This window comes from Chlorocebus sabaeus, chromosome 12 (genome assembly GCF_047675955.1).
Source record: "Chlorocebus sabaeus isolate Y175 chromosome 12, mChlSab1.0.hap1, whole genome shotgun sequence".
In the NCBI taxonomy this organism is placed as follows: domain Eukaryota; kingdom Metazoa; phylum Chordata; class Mammalia; order Primates; family Cercopithecidae; genus Chlorocebus; species Chlorocebus sabaeus.
Window position 1 is genome coordinate 91,630,817 of NC_132915.1, and position 23,663 is coordinate 91,654,479.

The 23,663-nt window shown below is 45.2% G+C and overlaps 1 pseudogene; it reads right to left on the reverse strand.

The window, feature by feature from the left end:
* Positions 1 to 777: 777 nt before the first annotated feature.
* Positions 778 to 1,683, reverse strand: LOC103218901 (putative high mobility group protein B1-like 1; annotated as a pseudogene).
* Positions 1,684 to 23,663: the final 21,980 nt, after the last annotated feature.

Here is a 23,663-nt window from a genome sequence, read left to right on the forward strand (position 1 = left end):
CTTTTTTTATATAAAAAAATGTATTTACTTAGAAGCATTCAGAATGTCAACAAAACAGCTGCAACTTTTTTTTTTTTTTTTTTGCAGTTACAGAGTGGTATTCAGTTAACTGAACAATTATTTTGTATAAGCTACATCAGAGACAACTGAAGATGAAAAATCTACCATCCCCATATGTAACTAATTTGTGCTGTACACCAACAAGAACCTGCTTTAAATTTCCATGCCAATTTACAACCCCCATACTGTACCAGGCAAAGTTAGTGGCTACTGAAAATACCACCAGGACAGGGCTATCTAAAGACACATTCGGTAGTGTGGTTTTTTTTTTTTTTGAGACGGAGTCTTGCTTTGTCACCCAGGCTGGGGTGCAGTGGCGCAGTCTCAGCTCACTGCAACCTCCAGCTCCCGGATTCACGCCGTTCTCCTGCCTCAGTCTCCCGAGTAACTGGGACTACAGGCGCCCGCCACCATACCCGGCTACTTTTTTGTATTTTTTTTTTTTAGTAGAGACGGAGTTTCACCGTGTTAGCCAGGACGGTCTCGATCTCCTGACCTCGTGATCCACCCACATCAGCCTCCCGAAGTGCTGGGATTACAGGCATGAGCCACAGTGCCCTGCTAGTAGTGTGTTAACTATCAAAAAAAGACACTACACAGTTTAAAAACAAATCTTACAAAGCCTTACATTTCCATTTTTTTCTTTAAAAGGAGAGAGTTGCATACAGGGGGGTTAAATGCCTTATAGACAAGAAAAGAAACTGCACTAGAACCAACTTATTCATCATCATCTTCTTCATCTTCCTCCTCCTCCTCCTCTTCTTCATCTTCCTCATCTTCCTCCTCTTCCTTCTTTTTCTTGCTTTTTTTCAGCCTTGACAACTCCCTTTTTTGCTGCATCAGGCTTTCCTTTAGCTTGATATGCAGCAATATCCTTTTCGTATTTTTCCTTCAGCTTTGCAGCCTTCTTTTCAGAAGGCTGCTTTGCCATCTGCAGCAGTGTCATTCCACATCTCTCCCAGTTTCTTTGCAACATCACCAATGGACAGGCCAGGATGTTCGCCTCTGATTTTTGGGTGATACTCAGAGCAGAACAGGAAAAAGGTTGAAGGAGGCCTCTTGGGTGCATTGCAATCCTTGAACTTCTTTTTTGTCTCCCCTTTAGGGGGGATGTAGGTTTTCATTTCTCTTTCATAATGGGCATTGTCCGCCTTTGCTGTATCTTCAAATTTTCCTTTCCCTTTAGCAGACATGGTCTTCCACCTCTCTGAGCACTTCTTAGAAAACTCTGAGAAATTGACTGAAGCATCTGTGTGCTTCTTCTTATGCTTCTCCAGACAAGCTTGCACAAAAAATGCATATGATGACATTTTGCCTCTCGGCTTCTTAGGATCTCCTTTGCCCATGTTTCGTTATTTCTCCTCAGCAAGGCAGAGTCGCCCAGTGCCCATCCGGCTCTCACTTGCCCCGGTGCTGTCCCTGTGAAGCTCAATGTACTGCAATGACTGTGCAGCTTGGTTTTTTCAGGCTGTTCTTTTGTTTGAAAGAATGTAATCAAGAATCCACCCTAACTGCCTGCCTCACCAGTTTCTTCCTTTCTCCTCTCTCATTCCCCCTCCTCAAGAGTGAAGGCCGTAACTGCTGTTAGGGAGGTGGGGAGATGATCCTTCTGGCTACTTTCTACTGGAGAGGGGGTTGTGTGGGGAACAGCTGGTAGGGTTCCTACTGAGGTCAGTATAAGAATCCTTGGAAGAAAGGTGCATCCATGTGTGATTTCATTTGCATCACTATTTGGAGCTTGATAGCCTTTAGGAAAGAAGAAACAATTTGGGTTATTAGAGGACATGTATTAAAACAAAGCAAAGGGGTGGGGGTAAGGACAGCTATCCCAAGGCTGCCAACATGCCCAGATAACTGGTAGCTATATTTATGCCTGCTAAGATTTGGATGCATGGGGTTTGGCTTTGGTTAACTTCTTTGGTTCTATTTTCTAAAACAAAGAAAGCTCTGGGTTATGGGCACCCTATTTACTCACATCACCTGGCAGGATTTGCAGGGTAATTGCTCAGAACTAGAATACTGATCTAGATTTTTACATTACCCATTTCTTTTTCTTTTCTTTTTTTCTTTTTTTTTTTCCTGAGCTGCAGCTAGAGATTGCTAGTTGGTTTACAGGAATAAGCAGGGTTAGTCTAAAATGTAGGCAAGAACTAAAAACCACCAAGGAGATTAGAATTTAATGACAAATGTATAAGTTTTAAAATATAATTTGTCTCTCTCTGGTCCTCATTTTTGTTAAAAACAAATCATGATAGGACTGAGTTGTTTGCAAAATAAACTTCAGGGTTTTTGTTTGTTTGTTTGTTTGTTTGTTTTTGAGATGGAGTTTTGCTCTGTTGCCCAGGCTGGAATGCAGTGGCACAATCTTGGCTCACTGCACCCTCCGCCTCCTAGGTGCATGCAATTCTCCTGCCTCAGCCTCCCAAGTAGCTGGGATTATAGGCGCATATCATAACGCCTGGCTAATTTTTGTATTTTTAGTAGAGATGGGGTTTCACCATGTTGGTCAGGCTGGTTTTGAACTCCTGACCTCAAGTGATCGGCCTGCCTTAGCCTCCCAAAGTGCTGGGAGTACAGGCATGAGTCACCATGCCCAGTCAAAGTTTAGTTTTATAGTTGGCCTGATTATTTGAATAAAGTGCAACAGGAATAATTAGTTTTATACAGGCTTTTAAAATTGGCTTTGATAGAACTCTGTTTCATAAGAAATCTCAGATAGGAATTTTTAAAGCCAAGCCCAGCCATGGGTTTGTACCCTCAAATACCTATGAATTGGGGGAATTCTTCTCTTCTTATAGTCCCAAAAATATGGGATTCCTAGACCTGTAAAAACCTGACATTCTCTACTCACTACAGCTTAGGAACCCTGCATGGGGACTGTGTAGATAAGGTATGAGGCCAGTTTTCCCAAGTGGCTTTTATTGGCTCTGTAAGTCAAGCTTGATTCCTTAAAGGGAAGCATACCCTTCCAGTCAAAGCCAGTAAAACAACTAATTTCTCCAATTGTGTCCTGTTGCAAAATGAAATGGATTCTTACTGCACTGATGCAAACAACTATATTGCCATAAGTTAACAGCACTCACAAACAGTTTCCAAATTTTGGAGAAGTCACGTGGAAAGAAACAAACATGCTCCAAGTTTTGTTTACAAGAGGATACCTCACCTAATTATTAAAGGCTGTATATAGCTTGTTTCCTTGACTCTGAAAAACAAAACAAGGATCAGCAACTTTTTTTTGAGACAGAGTCTCACTCTGTCACCCAGGTTGAAGTGCAGTGGCATTATCTCGGCTCACTGCAACCTCCATCTCCCAGGTTCAAGCAATTTTCCTGCCTCAGCCTTCTGAGTAGCTGGGACTACAGGTGCCTGCCACTACCCCTGGCTAATTTTTCTATTTTTAGTAGAGATGGTGTTTCACCATGTTGGCCAGGCTGGTCTCAAACTCCCGACCTCAGGTGATCCACCTGTCTTGGCCTCTCAAATTGCTGGGATTATAGGTATGAGTCACTGTGCCTGGCCAAGGATCAGCAATGTTTTAAGCAAAAAGGTTTAAAAAATTACTTCAGTTTTCTATTAGTTCAGTCCATTCTGTTAACTCTTGTTTTGCTTGATGTTTATGAACATTTCAGCTCTTCATGAGCCCTGTACGTTTTTCCTTTGTTCCAATGTCATAATCTCCAAAGTTATTAGAAACTTATATTTAAGAGCACCTGTCAAAGTCCTATAGCTAATTACAAACCATCTTTTGAAGAGGATTAAAACAAGACAACAATTGTCTGGGAATGACAAAATGCCTAGGGTAGTTACAGTCAATAACACAATGGCCAGGCACAGTGGCTCATGCCTGTAATCCCAGCACTTTGGGAAGCCAAGGCAAATGGACCACTTGAGGTTAGGAGTTCAAGACCAATCTGGCCAACATGTTGAAACCCTGTCTCTACTAAAAATACAAAAATATTAGCCAGGCATGGTGGCACATACCTGTAGTCCCAGCTACTCAGGAGGCTGAGGCATGAGAATTGATTGAACCTGGGAGGTGGAGGTTGCAGTGAGTCGAACTCATGCCTCTGCACTCCAGCCTGGGTGACACAGCGAGACTGTCTCAAACAGCAACAACAATGACAAGACACAATTGACAAAGAAATTTGGTAATTTCTGTGGTTTACAATAACTTAACATAATAACCTTAATCATGATTGATAGCATATACTCAGACATTAGAATTATAGAAATTCCATACAATTTTGGAATATATGTTAATATTATTCACTAAAATATAAACTGAAGAAGATTAAACATCATGTTGGCAATCCCACATACCTAAATATCCCAAATAATCCTGTTTACCTCTCTTCTGGATGCTTTAGGGGCCCTCTGTAGCATCTGAAAGCTAGTGGTTAGTGCTAGGGATAGGCCCCCAAATCTGGCCATAAACTAGCCCTAAACCTGGCCATCAGCAAAATCTCTGCAGCATTGTGACATGTTTGTGATGGCCATGACACCCACACTGAAGGTTGTGGGTTTGCTGGAATGACGGCAAGAACACCTGACCCACCCAGGGTGGAAAACCACTTAAGGCGTTCCTGAACCACAAACAACAGCATGAGCCATCTGTGCCTTAAGGACATGCTCCTGCTACAGATAACTAGCCAGAGCCCATCCCTTTATTTTGGTCTATCTCTTTGTTTCCCACAAGGAATACTTTTAGTTAATCTATAATCTATAGAAATAATGCTTATCACTGGCTTGCAGTCAATAAATATGTGGGTAAATCTCTGTTTGGGGCTCTGAGCTCTGAAGGCCATGAGTCCTCTGATTTCCCACTCCACATGCTATATTTCTCTGTGTATGTCTTTAGTTCCTCTAGTGCCTCTGGGTTAGGGTCTCCCCAACCAAGCTGGTCTTGGCAGGTTAGGAAAGACAATTTTGAATCTGAAGTTTGATTTAGGGAAGCCTGTTAAATGTTAGAGGTTTAAAACACTCGATATTATAAAATACAATTCCAGATTAACACATATTATTTATTTTGTCAAAATGATGACTCAACATTTTAAAACAAGGTGAAAACCTTTACTCATTAAGAGGGAAGACTTAGCTAGCTTTTCAACAGTTTTTCTCCTTTCCCCTCCTTCCTCTCCTTGGCAGTCTCTCTGGAAGGCAAATGAAAATCTTTCATTATTCTTCACTACTACATGAAAATCTTGTACAAGGGAGAGAAAGCCAAATTTTACCCTTACATTTCTTTCAAAACAATCTTTTATTCCTAGACAAGATTTATATTTCCACGCCTATTTTTATTGTTTAATACAAACATATTTTACTTTTCTTACACACCTTGCATGTAAATCTATTTTCAGTAGTCTCATTTACGTGTTATAATGGTAACTCTTAGCAATTTTAACTTTAATGTAAAACCCTGGTAAGTTGTTTTAGTTATGTACTAGGAGCACATAAAGTCTGACTTTTTTCAGCACGGTTAGGGGCATGGTTAATTTCTTATGTTGCCAGGCCTTACTAAGTTGTAAAGCAGGCAGTTGACAATCTTGAAACATTTGGCAAACCTAGTATCTAACTTACATGATTTAGAGCACTTATTTACATTTTGACAACACTGCATTTTACCAATTATCTTTAAAACTATTTTTTTTTCTTAAAGATTAAAGTCACTTGAACTGAAAGGCATTACAGTGTTTATCTTTCCTTTCTGTGTATCTGTGTTTCCAACAGAGATTGTTGTGTTAGCTGCTGGACTGAGTGGTGAAGACTTCTCAGCTTCCATAACGATGTGAGCCAATTCCCCTAATAAACCCCCTTTCATCTGCCTGTCTCTGTGTATCTGTCTAGCTGTCTATCTATCTATCTATCTATCTATCTATCTATCTATCTATCTACCTACCTACCTACCTATCAATCATCTTATCTATCAATCTAATATGATTTGACTGTGTCCCCACCCAAATCTCATCTTGAATTCCTACGTATCATGGGAGGGATCCAGTGGGAGGTAATTGAATCATGGGGACAGGTCTTTCCTGTGCTGCTCTCGTGATAGTGAATATATCTCACAAGATCTGATTTTTTTTTTTTCTTTGAGATGGAGTTTTGCTTATTTGCCCAGGCTGGAGTGCAGTGGCATGATCTCGGTTCACTGCCTCCTCCGCCTTCCAGTTTCAAGCCATTCTCCTGCCTCAGCCTCCTGAGTAGCTGGGATTACAGGCGCCCACCACCATGCTTGGCTAATTTTTGCATTTTTAGTAGAGACAGGGTTTCACCATGTTGGCCGGGCTGGTCTCAAACTCCTTACATCAGGTGATCTGTCCACCTTGACCTCTCACAGTGCTGGGATTATAGGCATGAGTCACCACGCCCAGCCCTAGATCTGATGGCTTTATAAGGTGGAGTTTCCCTGCACAAGCTCTCTCTTTGTCTGCTGTCATCCAACTAAGATGTGATTTGCTCCTCCTTGCCTTCCACCATGAATTGTGAGGCCTCTCCAGCCATGTAGAAAAGTCCAATAAACCTCTTTCTTTTGTAAATTGCCCAGTTTTGGGTTTATCTTTAGCAGCAGCATGAAAACGAACTAATAAACTCTATCTATTTATCTATGTATCTATGAATCTATATATCTATCCATCCATCCTATTTGTTCCATCTCTCTGGAAAACTCTGATTAATAAAACAACTAAATACAATATGGAATCCTGGAGTGGATCTCGGACTACAACAGGGTATTAGTGAAAAAATGTAGATAACTATTCCATTATATCAATGTTCTTTTTTTTTTTTTTTTTTTTTTTTTTGAGATGGAGTTTTGCTCTTGTTGCCCAGGTTGGAGTGCAATGGCATGATCTCAGCTCACTGCAACCTCTGCCTCCTGGGTTCAAGCAATTCACCTGCCTCAGCCTCCTGAGTAACTGGGATTACAGGCATGTGCCACCGTGCTCAGCTAATTTTTGTATTTTTAATAGAGACGGGGTTTCCCCATATTGGTCAGGCTGGTCTGGAAGTCCCCACCTCAGATGATCTGCCCACCTCAGCCTCTCAAAGTGCTGGGATTACAGGTGTGAGCCACCTTGTCCAGCCCGTTTTCTGATTTTAATCACTGTGCAACAATTATGTAAGATGTTAACATTAAGGCAAGATGGTGAAGACAGTACTTTTTGTTTTTTTTTGAGATAGAGTCTTGCTGTGTTGCCCAGGCTGGAGTGCAGCAGCGCAATCTCGGCTCACGGTAAACTCCGCCTCCTTGGTTCAAGTGATTCTTCTGCCTCAGCCTCTTGAGTAGCTGGGACTACAGGTGCACACCACTATGCCAGGCTAATTTTTGTATTTTTAGTAGAGATGGGGTGTCACCATATTTGCCAAGCTGGTCTTGAACTTCTGACCTCATGATCCACCCGCCTTGGCCTCCCAAAGTGCTGGGATTACAGGCGTGAGCCACTGCACCTGGCCGAGTGTACGTTTTTTGTAAATTTTCTGTAGGTAATTTACAAAAGAATATTTCAGAAGAAAACCTGTTTATTTTTTATTTAAAACATATTTAAATTTTTTTTTATTTCTATAGGTTTTTGGGGAACAGGTGATATTTGGTTACACAATAAGTTCTTTAGTGGTGATTCGTGAGATTTTGGTGCATCCATCACCCAAGCAGTATACACTGTATACACCCAAGCAGTACATACAATTTGTAGTCTTTTATCTGTCACCCCCTTCCCACGCTTTCCCCTTGAGTCCCCAAGGTCTATTGTGTCATTCTTAAACCTTTGTATCCTCATAGTTTAGCTTTCACTTATAAGAATTTTTTTTTTTTTTTTTTTTTTTTGAGATGGAGTGTCTCTCTGTCACCCAGGCTGGAGTGCGGTGGCACGATCTTTGCTCACTGTAACCTCTGCCTCCTGGGTTTAAGTGATTCTACTGCCACAGCCATCTGAGCAGCTTGGATTACAGGCGCCCATCACCACACCCGGCTAATTTTTGTATTTTTAGTAGAGATGGGGTTCACCATATTGGCCAGGCTGGTCTTGAACTCCTCATCTCAAGTGATTTGCCCACCTTGGCCTCCCAAAGTGCTGGGATTACAGGCGTGGGCCACCGCACCTGGCTGAGTAAAAATTTTTTTTTTAATCACTTGAGGTCAGGAATTCCAGACCAGCCTGGCCAACATGGCGAAACCCTGTCTTTACTAAAAATACAAAAATTAGCCAGGTGTTATTGCAGGTGCCTGTCATCCCAGCTATTCAGGAGGCTGAGGCATGAAAATTGCTTGAACCCCAAGGCAGAGGACGAGGTGAACCGAAATCATGCCACTGAATTCCAGCCTGGGTGACAGAGTGAGGCTGTCTCAAAAAAAAAAAAAAAAAAAAAAAAAAAAAAATCACAGCTCACTGAAGCCCTGACCTTCCAGGCTCAAGCAATTCTCCTGTCTCAGTTTCCTGAGTATCTGGGACTACAGGTGTGTATCACCATGCCCGGCTAATTGTTTTTTATTATTTGTAGAGATGAGGTCTCATTATGTGGCCCAGGCTGGTCTTGAACTCCTGGGCTCAAGCAATCCTGCCTTCTCAGCCTTCCAAAATGCTGGGATTACAGATATGAGCCACCGTGTCTGGCTGAAAAGTGTTTTAGGGAGAGAGAAATGTATACGAATGTTCTTTGCAGTGTCATTTGCAACAGTGAAAAACTGAAAACAAGAAAAGTAGTCAGTAGTAAGCAACAACAGGTTGAACAAATTGTAATCCTTTCATAGGATGGAATGCAATGACACTATTTAAAAGAATGAGAAAGACCTGAATGTAGGAATATAAAAAGCTCTCTAAGATTTATTACTAGCAGGCAACATCAATATGCAGAAAGGTAAGTATAGTTTGGACCCATTTCAAGCAAAAGTTTTAAAATGTATATACAGAATTTAAAAATATATATACATGCTGATATGTGCATAAAGCTTTTTTTTTTTCTGGGAAGAAACACAAGAAATTATCAACAGTGGGGAAAAGATTGTTGCGGGGAGAGACACTTCTCATTATGTAACTGTACTGTCTGCAGTTTCCAGTTTTATTTATGTGTTTATTTTGTTTTTTCTTTTCTTGAGACAGCATCTCACTCTGTCATCCAGATTGGAGGGCGGTGACAGAGTCATTGCTCACTGCAGCCTCCACCTCCCAGGCTCAAGCGATCCTTCTACCTCAGCCTCCTGACTAGTTGGGACTACAGGCACATGCTACTATGCCCAGATACTTTTTGTATTCTTTTGGTAGAGATGAGAGGCTCACTTTGTTGCCCAGGCTGGTCTTGAACTCCTGAGCTCAAGTGATCCTTTTGCCTTGGCCTCCTGAAGTGTTAGGATTACGGGTGTGAGCCAGTGTACCTGGCTGGTTTTTTCTTTCAACGCTTTAAATATTTCACTCTCTTGCTGACATGATTTCTGACAAGCAGTCTGATGTAATGCTTATTCTTGTTCCTCTACAGGTAAGGGGTTCTTCTTTGTTTGTTTGTTTTTAATCTCCTGCTTCTTTCAAGGTTTTCTTTATCTTTGGTTTTCTGCAGTTTGAATATGATATGCCTGGGCGTAGATTTTGTTGGAATTTGTCCTGCTTGGTATTCTCTAAGCTTCTTGGATGTATGGTTTTGGTGTCTGTCATTAATTTGGGGCAATTCTTAACCATTATTACTTCAAATATTTCTTCTCCTCTTTTCTCTCTTTTTTCTCCTTCTCATATTGCCATTACACATAACCCACAGTTTTGTGTATTCTGTTCCTTTTATTTTATTTAAAAAAAAAATAGAGATGAGGTCTTGCCATGCTGCCCAGGCTGATCTCAAACTCCTGGCCTCAAGCAATCCACCCACCTCAGCCTTCCAAAGTGCTGGGATTATAAGCGTGAGCCACGGCACCTAGCTGTTTGGTTTTTATTTTTTCCCCATGATTTTTTCTCTTTGCATTTCAGTTTGGGATGTTTCTATTGCCCTATCATCCGCCATGTTCAGTTTGCTGATGAGCCCATTAAAGGCATTTGTCATTTCTGTCACAGTGGTTTTTATTCCCAGCATTTTTTCTTGATTCTTTCTCAGAGTTTCCATCTCTCTGTTTACCCATCTGTTCCTGCATGTTGTCTACTCTTTCCATTACACCCTTCACATTGTTAAAGAAAAAGTTCATCCATACCCTTGTTAAAAATGGTAAGGCAAAGCCGGGTGCGGTGGCTCACGCCTGTAATCCCAGCACTTTGGGAGTCCATGGCAGGTGGATTACAAGGTCAGGAGTTTGAGACCAGCCTGACCAACACGGTGAAACCCCATCTCTACTAAAAATACCAAAAAAAAAAAAAAAAAAAAAAAAAAAAATTAGCCAGGCATGGTGGTGTGAGCCTATAATCCCAGCTACTCAGGAGGCTGAGGCAGGAGAATCGCTTGAACCTGGGAGGTGGAGGTTGCAGTGAGCTGAGACTGTGTCACTCCTCTCCAGCCTGAGCAAGAAAGCAAGACTGTCTCAGAAAAAAAAAAAGATAAGAGGTTTCTGCATGAACTGACTTGATATGACTTTTTTTTTTTTTTTAAAAAGGTCTCACTTTGTCACCCAGGCTGGAGGGCAGTGGCTCACTGCAGCCTCGACCTCCCAGGTTCAAGCAATCCTCCTGCCTTAGTCCCACAAGTAGCTGGGACTACAGGCATTAGTTGTCTTTGCAGATTATCTTTTCTTATAAAGAGTGATATTGAGATTTTGCTTTTTTTCTGGACTGATCCAAACAGAATGCCAAAGTTCAATCTCCATCCTTGTAAATCTGAAGGCGACTTGGGCCATGAACTCCTGGTCTCTCTGGGAAGGATGTCTGCAGGCCCCCACTCTGGTAGGCACCCCGCTGAAGGGCTGCTCATACCCAGGTTGGATGCACCACCTGCAGCTTTCAACTGAAAAGAAACACTCTTTGCTCCGATTTTTGTCTGGCTGAGCTTTGGAAAGGCGGGCCCCTCTCAGCGAGCTGGGAGGCCGTGGCTGCTGAAGATGACCTGCAGGCCGTATCAGCACTTGTCTTTCATGAAAGCCCTGAGAGGCCAGCTTTGTGTCTGGGACCCCAGCCGCTCAGGAGGGCAGCTCCACTTTTGTTCCTTGTTCTTCTCCAGCTGTTGGGAACTTTGCTGACAGCAGAAATCGACTCCATGGATTCACAGCACAGAGACGTATTTTCTTCCTAAAACATTTTTTTTTTTTCCTGATTTTAGAGTTAATGCCCATTTTCTTTTCTAACTTTTTATTTGGAAATAATGTGAAGCTTCTAAGAACACTGTAAATGCTCGTTTACCTCTAGATGCCTCAGTCTGTATTTCCCCCCAAAAATAAGCACAGGCTAGTGACTAGATCAGGAAATTAACATCGATACAGTTCTGTTAGCTTCCACAGGCCCTCATCATACTTTTCCCAGGCCCAGGAATGGGCCTTTTCTGAATCACACCTTGGGTTAATTTATAATGATTGCTTCTCTTTAGTCTCCTCTAATCTGGACCACCACACCTGGCTGTTTTTTGTTGTTTGTTTTGTTTTTTGTTTTTGTTTCTGAGGTTGAGTTTCATTCTTGCCACCCAGGCTGGAGTGTAATGGCACAGTCTTGGCTCACTGCAACTTCTGCCTCCCAGGTTCAAGCAATTCTCCTGCCTCAGCCTCCCAAGTAGCTGGGATTACAAGCACTCACCACCATGCCTGGCTAATTTATTTTTTTTGTATGTTTAGTAAGATGGGATTTCACCATGTTGGCCAGGCTGGTCTTGAACTACTGACCTCAAGTGATTCTGCCTGCCTCAGCCTCCCAAAGGGCTAGGATTACACGAGTGAACCACTGCGCCTTGGCCGACGCCCAGCTAATTTTTGTATTTTTTGTAGAGACAAGGTTTCACCATGTTGCCCAGGCTGGTCTTGAACTCCTGAACTCAAGCGATCCACCTGCCTTGGCCTCCCAAAGTGCTGGGTTTACAGGAGTGAGCCACTGCACCCAAGCTTTGATAGGACTCTTGATAAAGCCTGACCAGGGTAGTCAGATGCCAAGAGGAGGGATTTTCAATAAACTGACCCAGCAGGATTCCTGCTCCAATTGGATTCTGCAAGGACAGAAAGGGAAGCCCAAGAAAGGCCTCGTCAAGCAGAGAACTCAGAGGAGCTTGACTCACATTTCGGTCGAAGGAGTGAGTCTTTGCCAATATAATCAGAGTTATTTCAAAATTTTTATCTGATAATTCCTTATTCTGTTTTGTATCTGAGTCTGGTTCTGATGCCTGGTTTGCCTCTTCATGCTGTGTTTTTTCTTGCCTTTTAGCAGACCTTGTGATTTGTTGTAGAAAGTCAGTCATCAAGTATCTGGTGGTAGGAACCCAGGTAATGGGGCTTTTAGTGTGAGGTTTCATGTTAATCTACCGAGGAGGTGGGCTCTCTTTAATGTTTGCTGCAGCTGTAGGTGCCGCAGGCTTCAAATAACTTCCTCTAGTCCCTCCTTGTTTTTGTTTTTCCTGTTGTCTTTGGTTTGCCTAAGAATTCTTTTTTAAAATATTTTTTCATTTAAAAAATTTTTTGGCTGGGTACTGTGGCTCACACCTGTAATCCCAGCACTTTGGGAGGCCGAAGTGGGCAGATCACTTGAACCCAGGAGTTTGAGACCAGCCTGACCAACATGGTAAAACCTCATTTCTACTAAAAACACCAAAATTAGCTGGGCGTGGTGGTGGGGGCCTGTAATCCCAGCTACTCAGGAGGCAGGAGAATAGCTTGAACCCGGGAGGCAGAGGTTGCAGTGAACTGAGATTGTACCAGTGCACTCCAGCCTGGGCAACAGAGTGAGACTCTGTCTCAAAAAAAATAAAAATAAAAAAAATAAAAGTAAACATTTTTTTTCAAGACAGGATCTTACTCTGTTGTCCAGGATGGAGTGCAGTGATGCAATCTCAGCTCACTGCAGCCTCCACCTCCTGGGCTCAAGCCATCTTTCCACCCCAGTCTCCTGAGTAGCTAGGACCACAGGTGCGCACTGGCTAATTTTTTACTATTTTGTAGAGATGGGGTCTTGCTATGTTGTCCAGGCTGGTCTTGAATTCCTGGGCTCAAATGATCCTCCATCTCAGCCTCCCAAAGTGCTGGTGATGGTAGCAGTGGCCTGTCTAGAGTAACTGCTATCATGACACTGGCTACAGTGAGTGAGGTGCGGCCAAGGCTGCATACTCCATGCATGGAGCTGGTGGGGGCTGGGAGCAGGCAGGAGCCCCACCCTTCCAGATGCAGCTGCAGCTGCCCAAGCCGTGGTGTGGATCCAGGCATTTCTATACTCTCAGGGGCCTGGGAAGACACCCCCTTCCCCCGCAGGCTTGGAAGTTCCTGCTCCCGCTGCTTGGCCTCTCCCTGATCTTGGAGTGAGGTTGGGGCTGAGCCCAGGCGCTGTCACAGCCTGGCCAGGTGTGGGTACGCTTGGTGCAGCGCTGACACACAAGCCCCCTGCCACCTTAGCCCCCTCCAGACTTTGAGAACCGATGAGCAGGGGAGGGGGACCAAGGAGGGATTGAGGGTTCATGCCCTTCCTCAGAGGGGAGGAAGTGTGCACCAATTGGTCCATGAGTAGCCATGGGTGGGCCCAGAAAAAGCACCCCAAATTCCCACTCCTTTCCATGGGACTGGCAGCACAGTCCCCAGGCTTCAGGCCCTCCCTGGCTTGAAGGTGGGGCTTCACCAGGGGCCTGTCTCCTCCCACCCAGGAGCCTGTCTGCCTCCTGCCGCCATTCATGGCGCTCAGGCTGTTGGTGCCAAGGGGCCTGTAATCCTAACACTTTGGGAGGCCGAGACGGGCAGGTCACCTGAAGTCAGGAGTTTAAGACCAGACTGGCCAACATGGTGAAACCTGGTCTCTACTAAAAACACAAAAAATTAACCGGGCATGGTGGTGGACGCCTGTAAGCCCAGCTACTCAGGAGGCAGAGGCAGGAGAATCGCTTGAACCCGGGAGGTGGAGGTTGTAGTGAGCTGAGATCGCGCCACTGCACTCCAGGCTGGGCAACAAGAGTGAAATTCTGTCTCAAAAAAAAAAATTTTTTTTTTAAATTTTCCTTTTCAAAAATGTATAATTTTTATAAAAAGACCAATGCCTCTGTCACACAGGTTGGAGTGCAGTAGCATGATCGTAGCTTACCACAGCCTTGGGTTTCTGGGCTCAAGAGATATTCCTGCCTCAGGAAATTTTTTTTTTTTTTAATTATTTTTCTTTTCAAGAATTTATAACTTTTTTTTTTTTTTTTTTTTTTTAAGACGGAGTCTCGCTCTGTCACCCAGGTTGGAGTGCGGTGGCCGGATCTCAGCTCACTGCAAGCTCCGCCTCCCGGGTTTACGCCATTCTCCTGCCTCAGCCTCCGGAGTAGCTGGGACTACAGGCGCCTGCCACCTCACTCGGCTAGTTTTTTGTATTTTTTAGTATAGACGGGGTTTCACTGTGTTAGCCAGGATGGTCTCGATCTCCTGACCTCGTGATCCGCCCGTCTCGGCCTCCCAAAGTGCTGGGATTACAGGCTTGAGCCACCACGCCTGGCCAAGAATTTATAACTTTTTAAAAAAACCCAAGGTCTCACCCTGTCACCCAGGTTGGAGTGCAGTGGTGTAATCACAGCTCACTGCAGCCTCAAACTCCTGGGCACAAGGAATCCTCCCTCCTCAGCCTCCCAAGTAGCTAGGACTACAGCCACATATCACCACATCCACCATGCCCAACTAAGTTTTTATGTTTTGTAGAGATAGGACCTTGCTATGTTGCCCTGGCTGGTCTCAAATTCCTGGCCTCAAGTGATCCTCCCACCTTGGCCTCCCAGAGTGCTAGGATTACAGGCATGAGCTACCTGCTGGTAGATCACTTTTGGTTGCTGTTATTTGTAAACTGATAGGTTTCTGCCCTGGAGGCATTTACAGTCTGGAGGGGGAGATAGAGGGTAAACCTGTAATCCTGTCTGTAAGTAAATGCTACAAATTGCAAGAGGTGCTGAGAAGTGCCACAAAAAAGTCTTCAGGGGAACCTTGAGGCAGAGAAAAGGTCTTGGATGGCAACAGTGACTGCTCAGCAAGGGTCTGAAGGAGGCTCAGGCAGAGAGGAGGGGTGGAAGGGCAAACATTGAGAAGTCAGGAAGCCCCAGCCTTTCCAACTCCCAGGCCAGAGCATGGTCCTCCGGCCTTTATATTATCCCTCTTCAGTCATTCTCACCCTTAGCTTGATTTGACAACTCTGCTGCATCCACCTGGGTGGTTGAGTTGGAGCCATTTTCACAGGCAGATGCTCTCCAGGCTGGATGACTGTCTTCCTCTCTTCGAATAAAGTTGCTTGGGCCTAGCTGGTGATTCTAGGAGAAGAAACCTACAGTGTTCCGGTCCTGGGTCCTGCTACCACCAGCCTCAAGGAAGGTATGTGACACACACACACACACAATAAAGAGCAAATAATAATTAAAAAACAAAACAAAACACAAAACTATCAGAGCTGGTGTCCTTTTGCTGCTAGATGTCCTTGTGTGTGTTAATCACTCTCCTTGATCACATACCCTGTGTGATAAGCATTATTATCCCCATTTTACAGACAAGAAAACTGAGGCTCAAAGGGGAGGGTGCTCATTTGCCCAGTACCAGGCAGCTAGAAAGGGCGGGGATTCAGACTTAAGTGTCCTAACTTTAGGTCTGAGCTCCACCCCCCACCCTCCCACCAAAGTCATGCTGACCCGGTGTGACAAAGTCATGTGCCCTGTGGCCTCAGCTGCCGGCATCTGTCCCAGATGTACACACAGACACTGTTGGTGATTTCATGGCAGGCCCGTTGGAAATTTGGCTTAGAGCCTCCATTGTCTCAGCATTCTGTAATCTGGTCTTGGGCAGGGGGCTGGGGGCGGAGGCCACTTTTCGTGGGAACTCAGGCAAGGAGGGAGTGTGAACCGTCAGACTGGGACCCAGGCCAGGAGAGTGAGAAGAAAGTTGGGACCTTTGCCAAGGCTCAGGGCCCTCGGGAGCTTCCAGCTGGATGGGGCCTTGTGGGCTGAGCCAGATGTGGGCCGGAAAGGCACAGAGTTGCTGGGACTCACTGACTGAAGGGGAGAGAGACAATGAGCAAGCTGACATGCCGGTCCAGAGGGCGGGGCTGCCATCCAGGCACACAGGGGCCTCCCGTCACCCAGGAGAGCAGCCCATCCATTTTGACGGAGCAGAGAGGAATCTTAGAGGAGGGACTCCTAGTGTTCTGACACCCAAGAGATGAGCAAAGATGAACTGGGGGAGAAGGGAGAACGGCCTTTCTGGTGGAGGAAACAGCAGGAATGAAGAGCATATCAATGAGGAAATGTCTAACCCATTTGGGGAGCTTCTTTTTTTTTTTTTTTTAATTTTTGAGACAGGGTCTTGTTCTGTCTCCGAGGCTGGAGTGCAGTGGCACAATCTCGGCTTACTGCAGTCTCAACCTCCTGGGCTCAGGTGATCCTCCTACCTCAGTCTCCTGAGTAGCTGTGACTATAGGCTTGTGCCACCATGCCCAGATTTTTTGTTTGTTTGTTTTTAAGATGGAGTCTCAGCCAGGTGTGGTGGCTCACACCTGTAATCCCAGCACTTTGGGAGGCTGAGGCAGGCAGATCACAAGGTCAGGAGTTCGAGACCAGCCTGGCCAACTTGGTGAAATCCCGTCTCTACTAAAGATATAAAAAATTAGCTGGGCGTGGTGTCGCACATCTGTAATCCCAGCTACTTGGGAGGCTGGCGCAGGAGAATCACTTGAACCCAGGAGGCAGAGGTTGCAGTGAACTGAGATCATGCCATTGTACTCCAGTCTGGGCAACAGGGCGAGACTCCATCAGAGAAAAAAAAAAAAAAAAATGGAGTCTCACTTTGTCACCCCGGCTACAGTGCAGTGGCACAATCTTGGCTCACTGCAACCTCCACCTCTTGGGTTCAAGCGATTCTGCTGCCTCAGCCACCTGAGTAGCTGGGATTATAGGCTCACACCACCACACTCAGCTAATTTTTGTATTTTTAGTAGAGACAGGGTTTCACCATGTTAGCCAGGCTGGTCTCGAACTCCTGACCTCAAGTGATCCACCTGCCTAAGCCTCCCAAAGTGCTGAGATTAGAGATGTGAGCCACTGTGCCTGGCCTAATTTTTTTATTTTTTGTAGAGACAGGGTCTCACCATGTTGCCCAGTCTGGTCTCTAACTCCTGGGCTCAAGCAACCCTCCTGCCTCAGCCCCCAAAGTGCTGGGATTCAGGTGTGAGCTACAGTGCCCAGCCTAGGGAGTTTCATGTAGTCCAGTCTGTCCCAAATTTTACATGTGGAAAACAATGTGGCAAGTAACAAGGTTGGAGATATGGAAAGAGTGCAGGGAATGGGAGGCTGTGATGCCAAATACTGCATGGGATGTACTCATACTAAAAAAAAAAAAAAAAAATTATTTCATATTTATCTGAAATTCAAATTTAAGTAGACATCCTCTATTTTTATTTGCTGAATCTGACAACTCCAGCCCAGGGCTAATTTGGACCAAATTCCTAGGTAGTGGAAGTCATCAGAGGTTTTTTATTTTTAGTTTTTATTATTTATTTATTTGTTGGTTTGTTTTTTGAGACTGAGTCGAACTCTGTTGCCCAGGCTGGAGTGCAGTGGCATGATCTCTGCTCACTGCAACCTCCACCTCCTGGGTTCAAGAGATTCTCCTGCCTCAGCCTCCCAAGTAGCTAGGATTACAAGCACCTGCCACCACACCTGGCTAATTTTTGTACTTTTAGTAGAGACAGGGTTTCATCATGTTGGCCAGGCTGGTCTCAAACTCCTGACCTCAGGTGCTTCGCCCACCTCAGCCTCCCAAAGTGTTGGGATTACAGGTATGAGCCACACTGCACTCGGCCCCAGAGACTTTCAGAAGGGAGGTGACAGGATGATATTTGCATCTGAGCAGATGGGCAGCAGCAGGACCGAGGGGCAGGACCAAAGGGAGGAGACCAGCTGGGAGGCTGAGGCTGGGCTGAGAGAGAGGCTGTGAGGGGGAAGAATGGGTGGACAGGTCGGGATTTATTAAAGAGGTAACGGCAGGCCAGGTGCAGTGGCTCACATCTGTAATCCCAGCACTTTGGGAGGCTGAGGCGGTTGGATCACCTGAGGTCGGGAGTTTGAAACCAGCCTCTACTAAACCCCGTCTCTACTAAAAATATAAAAATTAGCTGGGCGTGGTGCTGGGCACCTGTAATCCCAGCTACTTGGGAAGCTGAGGCAGGAGAATCGCTTGAACCTGGGAGGCAGAGGTTGCAGTGAGCCGAGATTACGCCACTGCACTCCAGTCTGGGCAACAGAGCAAGACTCCATCTTTAAAAAAAAAAAAAAAAAGAGAGAGAGAGAGATAAAGACAGTGGGTCTTGGCAATTAATTGGGTGTGGAAATAGAAGACGGGCAGTCGAGTTTGACATCCAAGTTTCTGGGCCACTAGACAAATGGTGATGACCATTTCTTTTTTTTTTTTTTTGAGATGAAGTCTTGCTCTGTCACCCAGGCTGGAGTGCAGTGACGCGATCTTGGCTCACTGCAAGCTCTGCCTCCCGGGTTCACGCCATTCTCCTGCCTCAGCCTCCCAAGTAGCTGGGACTATGGGCGCCTGTCACTATGCCCAGCTAATTTTTTGTATCTTTTTTAGTAGAGACAGGGTTTCGCCATGTTAACCAGGATAGTCTCGATCTCCTGACTTCGTGATCCACCCGCCTCGGCCTCCCAAAGTGCTGGGATTACAGGTGTGAGCCACTGTGCCCGGCCTCCTTATTCTTTTCTTTTTTTTTTTTTCTTTTGAGATGAAGTCTTGCTCTGTCACCCAGGCTTTCCCTCCTCAGACACCACTAACCTGACAATAAAGGAATAATATAAGCTGATCTGCAGTGACAAAGAAGCCGGGAGAGGAGGCATCTGCCAAATAAAGATTCCAACCAACCTTTGGAAGATGGCATGCTAACAGAGAAGTACCAAGGTCACTAGTGGTTATGACCCAAAGTACGCATGGAGGAGATACCAAAGCCAATTTGTCCTAAAACATCCCGGAGAGGTCCAAGTCTTGGAGGGAACAGGTGCAGCTGGAAGTCTGAACATGGAGGAATTGTCTCCCAAGCCTTCTTCCTATCCCATGCAGCCAGATGACTAAACCCACAGGCATAAAAGCAGCAGTTTCTTCCTGGAGGAATTGAACTCAAAAGACCCCAGACTTGTTCAGACCGGGCACCACAGAGAACAGGACTGCAAACAGGGATTAGGGACATACATTCTGAGTGGCAGGATTCCAGCCCTTTTTCCTCGGCCTGCTCCCAGAATGCCAACAAACCAGGGTGTCTCCTCCATGCCCTACCCCAAGCAACAGATTGGAGAACTTTTCTTTTCTTTTCTTTCTTTTTTTTTTTTTTTCTTTTTGAGACAGAGTTTCACTCTTGTTGCCCAGGCTGGAGTGCAATGGCACAATCTCAACTCACCTCAACCTCTGCCTCCCAGGTTCAAGCAATTTTCCTGCCTCAGCCTCCTGAGTGGCTGGGATTACAGGCATGCACCACCACGCCCAGTTAATTTTGTATTTTTAGTAGAGATGGGGTTTCTCCATGTTGGTCAGGCTGGTCTCGAACTCTCAACCTCAGCTAATCTGCCTGCCTTGGTCTCCCAAAGTGCTGGGATTATAGGCGTGAGCCACTGTGCCCAGCCTGAGATTGGAGGACTTTTCTTTTAAGCTACTAAGTTCCAAAGAATGTACTTTCTGCTGATGGTATGATGAGAGCTCTACACACGCTTCAATCACCTTTCAGTGGAACCCGGCCGTGAGAATCGAGCTTCCAACCACCTTTTGAAAGTTCCTTTTACCTTAGTGTTTTTAAAGAAACAACTAAAATTTCTTTCTTTCTTTTTTTTTTTTTTTAAGACAACTAGAATTTCTAAAAAAGAATCAAATGAGGCTGGGCGTGGTGGCTTACGCCTGTAATCCCAGCACTTTGAGAGGCCGAAGTGGGCAGATCACTTGAGGTCAGAAGTTGGAGACCAGTCTGGCCAACGTGGCGAAACCCCGTCTCTATCAAAAAAAAACCCACAAAAATTAGCCAGGCATGGTGGCGGTCACCTGTAATCCCAGCTACTTAGGAGGCTGAGGCAGGAGAATCGCTTGAACCAGGGAGGGAGAGATTGTAGTGAGTCAAGATCATGCCATTGCACTCCAGCCCGGGTGACAGGACGAGACTCTGTCAAAAAAAGAAAGAAAGAGAAAGAAAGGAAAGAGAGGAAAGAAAGAAAGAAAGAAAGAAAGAAAGAAAGAAAGAAAGAAAGAAAGAAAGAAAGAAAGAAAGAAAGAAAGAAAGAAAGAAAGAAAGAAAGAAAGAAGGAAGGAAGGAAGGAGAAAGAAAGAAAGAAGGAAAGAAGGAAAGAAAGAAAGGAGGGAAAGAGAGTAAGAGAGACAGAGAGAGAGGAAAGAAAGAAAGAAAAAGAAAGAAAGAGAAAGAAAGAAAGAGAGAGAGAGAATCAAATGAATATCCTAAAACTAAAAATTACATGCTGAAAATAAGTATTCCAGGCCAGGCACAGTGGCTCATGCCTGTAATCCCAGCACTTTGAAAGGCCGAGGCAGGCGGATCACCTGAGGTCAGGAGTTCAAGACCAGCCTGGTCAATATGGTGAAACCCCGTCTCTACAAAAATACAAAAATTAGCCAGGCGTGGTGGCGGGTGCCTGTAATGCCAGCTACTTGGGAGGCTAAGGTGGAAGAATCACTTGAACCTGGGAGGTTGCAGTGAGCTGAGATTGTGCCATTGCACTCCAGCCTGAGCGACAGAGTGAGACTCTGTCTCAAAAAAAAAGAAAAAAAAAAAAGAGAGGGAGAGAGAGAGAAAGAAAATATGCACTCCATAGATGGGTTTCACAGAAGATTGGAAATAAGTAAAGCCAGGACTAGCATACTGAAAGATGGGTGTGATTAAAGATATCCAAACTGAAGCATAGAAAAAAAAAGTAAAAATAAAACATAAAAGAGCATAAGACATACATACAACACACATGAAAGATCTAATATAATATAAATATGGTTTGAGAAAGAGAAAATTAGGAAGAAGCAATATGTTAAAAGATAAAGACCAAAACTTTTCTGAATCTAATGAAAGACATCAAACTATAAATTCAATAAGCTCAGCAAACCCAAAACAAAATATAGACAAACAAGCCACATTAGAGTACATCAGAATAAGATAGTCAGAAACCAAAGACAAAGAGAAACTTTTAGAAGCACCATAGGACAGCCAGGGGCAGTGGCTCACACCTGTAATCCTAGCACTTTGGGAGGCTGAGGCAGGAGGATTGCTTGAGCCCAGGAGTTCAAGACCAGCCTGGGTAACATAGAAAGACCTCATCTCTACTAAAAATCAAAACAATGAGCCAGGCACAGTGGCATGAGCCTGTGATCCCAGCTACTCGGGAGGCTGAGGTGGGAGGATCGCTTGAGGCCTGGAAGTTGAGGCTGCAGTGAGCCGTGATTGTGCCACTGCACTCCAGCCTCGACAACAGAGAGAGCCCTGTTTCAAATAGAAGTAAAGTACTATAGGAAAGATATATTTCCTTGAATACTCACCCTCATCTCTAGAAATAGCAGTTGTTGTCTACTTTTTTTTTTTTTTTTTTTTGAGACAGAGTTTCGCTCTGTCTCCTAGGCTGGAGTGCAATGGCGCGATCTCAGCTCACTGCAACCTCTGCCTCCCAGATTCAAGCGATTCTCGTGCCTCAGCCTCCCAAGTAGCTTGGATCACAGGCATCCACCACCATGCCCAGCTAATTTTTTTTTCTTTTTTTTTTTTTTTTTTTTTTTATCAGAGACAGCATTTCACCATGTTGGCCAGGCTGTCTCATACTCCTGACTTCAAGTGATCCTCCCGCCTCAGCCTCCCAAAGTGCTGGGATTACAGGTGTGAGTCACTGCACCCAGACTTTACTTTGTTATTTTTAAATTCCTTCAAGTCCTCCCTTACCTCCTTAGTGGTTAACTACCATGTTTCCTTTTCTCTTTTAAAAATTTTCTTTGAGAGAGTCTCACTCTGTTGCCCAGCCTGGAGTGCAGTGTTGTGATCATGGTTCACTGCAGCCAGGACCTCCCAGACCCAAGCAATTCTCCCACCTCAGTCCCCCAAGTAGCTAGTACTACAAGCACAGACCACCAAGCCTGGCTAATTTAAAAAAAAAATTTTTTTTTTGAGATGGAATCTTGCTCTGTTGCCCAGGCTGGAGTGCAGTGGCGTATCTCAGTCCACCTCCCAGGTTCAAGTAATTCTTCTGCCTCAGCCTCCCAAGTAGCTGGAACTACAGGCGCACACCACCATGCCCGGCTAAGTTTTGTAATTTTGGTAGAGACAGGGTTTTACTGTGTTGGCCAGGCTGGTCTCGAACCCCTGACCTTGTGATCTGCCCACCTCGGCCTCCCAAAGTGCTGGGATTACAGGCATGAGCCACCACCATGCCTGGCCAAAAGATATAATAATAATAATAATTTTTTTTTTTTAGGTGGAGTCTTGCTCTGTTGCCCAGGCTGGAGTGCAATGGCACAATCTCAGCTCACTGCAACCTCCGTCTCCCGGGTTCAGGCGATTCTCCTGCCTCAGCTTCCCGAGTAGCTGGGATTGCAGGCGCCTGCCACCACGCCTGGCTAATTTTTGAATTTTCAGTAGAGACAGGGTTTCATCATGCTGGCCAGACTGGTCTCGAACTCCCGACCTCAGGTGATCCTCCCACCTTGGCCTCCCAAAGTGCTGGGATCACAGGCATGAGCTGCCGCGCTCGGCCAAAAAATTTTTTTTTTTGTTTTGTCAAGTCGAGATCTCCCTATGTTGCACAGTCTGTTCTTGGCTCAAGCTGTCCTTCCTCCCTGGCCTCCCAAAGTGCTGGACTTACAGGCATTAGCCATACACCTGGCCAAGTCCAAGCTTTCAACCACAGCAGCAGATACAAGATAAGGTTTTCAGGTTCTGTCTGCAGTTCTTTCCACGGAGGCTCACTGCTGGGGACAAACTGGGCTCCCAGCAAAGAGCCCCTCCCACTGACTTCCTCTTCTGGGAGAAGAAAAACCAGAAGGACAGTGAAAAGTGGGACAAGCTGCAGCTATTCCTACCATCTCTTCCCACCCCCTGAATCTCACCACCGAACAAGCAGCTACAAGAGAAAAGAACCGGCCTTGTCTCGCAGGGGTCTGTCCTGCAGAAGGTGGGCTCATGATGCCAAGGGGGAAATATGGTGGTAACAGCATGGACCGGACCTGGGTTGGGCCCCAGGCACTTTGTTTTTCCGAGATGGAATTTCGCTGTTGTTGCCCAGGCTGGAGTGCGATGGTGCCATCTCGGCTCACCGCAACCTCTGTCTCCCGGGTTCAAGCAATTCTCCTGCCTCAGCCTCCTGAGTAGCTGGGATTACAGGCATGCGCCACCATGCCCAGCTAATTTTGTATTTTTAGTAGTAGACAGTTTCTCCATGTTAGTCAGGATGGTCTCAAACTCCCGACCTCAGGTGATCTGCCTGCCTTGGCCTCCCAAAGTGCTGGCATTACAGGCGTGAGCCACCGCACCTGGCCTGGTACTGAC